General features: G+C 33.3%; 1 pseudogene; it reads right to left on the bottom strand.

The window, feature by feature from the left end:
• Positions 1-840: 840 nt before the first annotated feature.
• LOC129481670 (26S proteasome regulatory subunit 4-like) lies at positions 841-2,210 on the bottom strand (annotated as a pseudogene).
• Positions 2,211-3,792: the final 1,582 nt, after the last annotated feature.

The following is a 3,792-nucleotide window of genomic DNA, read 5'->3' as shown; positions in this document are numbered from 1 at the left end:
GAAGCATAAGGTAATAAGGTAGGGTGAGGGTCAAGAAGGAAGAGAATGAAAAAAATAAAAGGAAAGTGATAGATTACCTGATATACTGAGGACTATTAAGATTCTGTAATTTTGTCAGCACGTTTGAAAACATTTAATAAGAGATATGTAGGAATGACACAGAAATTTAAAGTATATTTTTATCTTCAGGAAAAACTAAGTATATAAAGTATATATTTGACAGATATTTTATGTCTGAATAATAATAGTCTCAATTATGTAAATCTTAAATATTTATTGTACATAATAATGACATTTTTCATACTGTGATTTAAAGAAGTGAACTATGTACATGCTCACATAGAGAGCATTGTTAGATTCTGTATTCATTTCAAAAAATGTTACCATTGTATAATGGTGATATTTCAAAGAATCCAGAATTGAAAATTACATATATATTTGTGTTACTTATATATTCATAAATCAATACAAATAGCATAGAATAAAGTTTGAAGTGTATTGTGTCCTGGGAATAGGCTGTGGTGAGGAAGTATATTAGAGGCAGTGGTGTTTTGTTGCAAATCTTTTTAAACAGATAGATTTTAAAAATACCTAAAAACATTACTTAAATTATGCTTTAATTGTACAGAAAAGTACTACAAATTCATTAAAGAATAGCTAGAAAATACAGACTTTGTGTGTGAAGGAGCACGCTTTATTGGGAAGCAGAGTGCTGCACAGTGACAAACGGACAAAGGCTGCCCAATGGGCACTTACACATCGTACTCCAAAAGACACACAGGATGTTTTGCTAAGAAAAATCAATGGGAACAGGGATTCGCCTGGGGAACTCCCCCAAACTCATCCCTTTCGGGGGACAGGAAATCTCCCAACCATTTTCCTGATGGCAGCTGTGTGGTTCACTAGAAATAGATCCCCTTCCTGTTTCTTATAAAGAACATTTTCTTTCGATTTTTTGAAGTCTTCATTTGTTACTTTTATTCTAAGTTCTCTTAAGGCCTTCAGATCAGCTTTTGTACAGATTGCCTTGATGTCATCACCAGAGAGGTCATCTTTAGCCATGATCAAGTCATGCAGGGTTACATCATTGGCCACCCTCATCCTGTTAGTGTGAATCTGAATGATGTGCTTCTCATTCTTTTCATTGGGCAGGGGGACCTCCATCTTCCTGTCAATGAAGCCTGGTCTGATAAATGCTGGATCCAAAGTTTCTATTTGGTTTGTGGCCATGATAGCTTTCACATCTCCCCTAGAATCAAATCCATCCAACTGGTTCAACAGTTTCAACATTGTTCACTGAATTTCTCTCACCACCAGAAATTGAGTTATATCTTTTTCAACCAATGGCATCAGTTTCATCAATAAACATGATGAATGGTGCATGTTCTTCAGCAACTCGAAACAATTCCAGCATGGGTTTGAGCTGATCATCTAGGTACTTCTGAATAAGTTCAGAGCCAACCACTCTCAAGAAAGTGGCTGGGGTTTGGTTTGCTGCTGCTTTGACTAACAAGGTTTTACCTGCACCCAGTGGACCATAGAGAATGACCCCCTTGAGGAGGCTTTATACCCATCTCTTCGTAGTATTCAGAATAGGTAAGAGGAAGCTCCACAGATTCCAGATTCCTTAATTTCCTGAATTTGGTTGTCCAATCCTCCAATATTGGCATAGGTCTCCTGGGGGGCCTTTTCCACCTTCATCACTGTGACCAGGGGATCCGTGTCATCCATCAGCACCCCTATCATGGCATGCACCTTGTGGTTGAGCAGGACCAAGCCAGGTTCCAGCAGGTCCTTGTCTACAAATGAAAGAATGCTGGTGTAGTGTTCTGAGCCCATAGATGTGGACACGATGGCATAGTTGTCATGAGTGATCTCTTCCAACATTCCTACTGACATCAGGGTCCCCCTCAGGTCATCCACTTTTGATCTTTCTGCCTCCTGCTTTTCTTCTGATGGCTTTATTTGTTCCTGATTTATAATGAATTCTTTCTCCATGAGAAGATAGTCTTTAATTCTTTCTAACTTGAATAATTTTAACCAGTACTGAGTGTGAGTTGTCACCAGTGGCAGTTTGCTGGCAGCATCTGGTCTCTGTTTTCTTCTTTTGCCCCACTGTAGTTGGTACAGGAGTTTCGTATTTCTTTTTCTTGTCCTTATCATTCTTCTTGACCTCTGGGACCATGACCACCACTCCGACTTTGACCCATCTTGCCTTGGCCCCAGACATTTTTAAAGGAAATAGAACAGTCGATGATAACCACTAAAAGCATACTGATAGATACCCTTAAAGCTGTATACACATATATGATACTTATACATACATTTCTGCATTGCATTTATAATATCTTAACTTGGCATTTAATAAATTTCAAAAATGTATTTTACATCTCAAAAAGTATTGTATAAAAATATTATATTCACTCCTTTGGGGTATTTAGACTGTTTTCTCTTTTAATAATCATAAGTAAGGCAGAAATCATCATCACTTTACCTGAATAATCTTCTCAAAATAATATTTAATTACATTTTCTTCATCACAGTTACAATAGCTTTTTTAAACTGTTAAATATCTAATCCATATGGAATATATTTTCTTCTGTAATATGAGACCCTAACATCACTCATTTACAAATGATGAAGTGATACTATGTAAAGACTGTTGAATAGTTCACATTTTTGTGCTAATTTTGAGTTGTTCTTTCACTTTAAAATAAATATGTATCTTTGAGCATGTTCTTCCCTATAATACAGTTTTATTTTTGTTTTCTTTTTCAATTTCTTATATCATTTACCTATCTACTTATCTAATTGAAAAACTGGTCATTTATTGGTGGCTTGTAAAGTATGACCATCAGTAAAATATTGAAAGTGTTAATTGGCATACATAAAACTGATAATCAGAAAACAGTAAAATATTTGTTATAGAATTTTTGTAGAAATAATTGATCAGATTAATGAGGTTTTATATTATACTTACTTTGCTATAAATACTTCTTACTAATATGGCAAATTCTATTTTTAAACTGTTAAGCCAACCTTGCATTCCTGGAATAAATTTAACTTTGTCACAATATATTAGCTTTTTTAAGTATGTCATTAGGTTATTATGCTAGTATTGTAGTCATCAGAGAGATTCCCCTGACCATTTTCTTTTTCTTAATATCTTTGTCAGGTTTTGGTATCAAGATTATTGTGGACTCATAAAATTAGTTTGAAAGTGTTTCTTCTTTTTATGTTTTGTATAAGAGTTTATGTTACTTTGGTATGAGTTCTTCACAAATGTTTGGAAGAATTCACTGGTAAATCAAGTAGGTCTACAGTTTACATCAACAGAAGATTATACATTATTCATTCATTTTCTTTTATATTTTGTTCTATAACCATTCAGATGTCTTCTTTAAATGTTTTTGCCCAGAAATTTGAATGTTATCTAAAATTTTTAATTATCTATTTAATATATATAAGATATATATTAATACTTCCTTTTCCATCTCTGATAGTATATATTCCTCATTCTTTTCTTGTATCTCTCTTTTCTTTTAGTTTTGATCAATCTTGAGAGGAATGTGTCAGGTTTAATAGTCTTTAAATATACAACTCTTTATTAATTTTCTTTATTAGATTTTTCATATTTGTTAATATATTGACTTCTGTTTATTATTTCCATCCATCTTATTTCCTTTTGCTTAGAGTGCAATTCTATTTCTGACTCTTAAAAGATGCTTACAAATTTAATTTTAAAGTTATTAAAACATTTTCTAATATATTGAAGGCTATACGTTTCTTTAT

Source organism: Symphalangus syndactylus, chromosome 5, assembly GCF_028878055.3.
Source record: "Symphalangus syndactylus isolate Jambi chromosome 5, NHGRI_mSymSyn1-v2.1_pri, whole genome shotgun sequence".
NCBI classification, from domain to species: domain Eukaryota; kingdom Metazoa; phylum Chordata; class Mammalia; order Primates; family Hylobatidae; genus Symphalangus; species Symphalangus syndactylus.
This window is presented reverse-complemented; position numbering and strand designations above follow the sequence as displayed.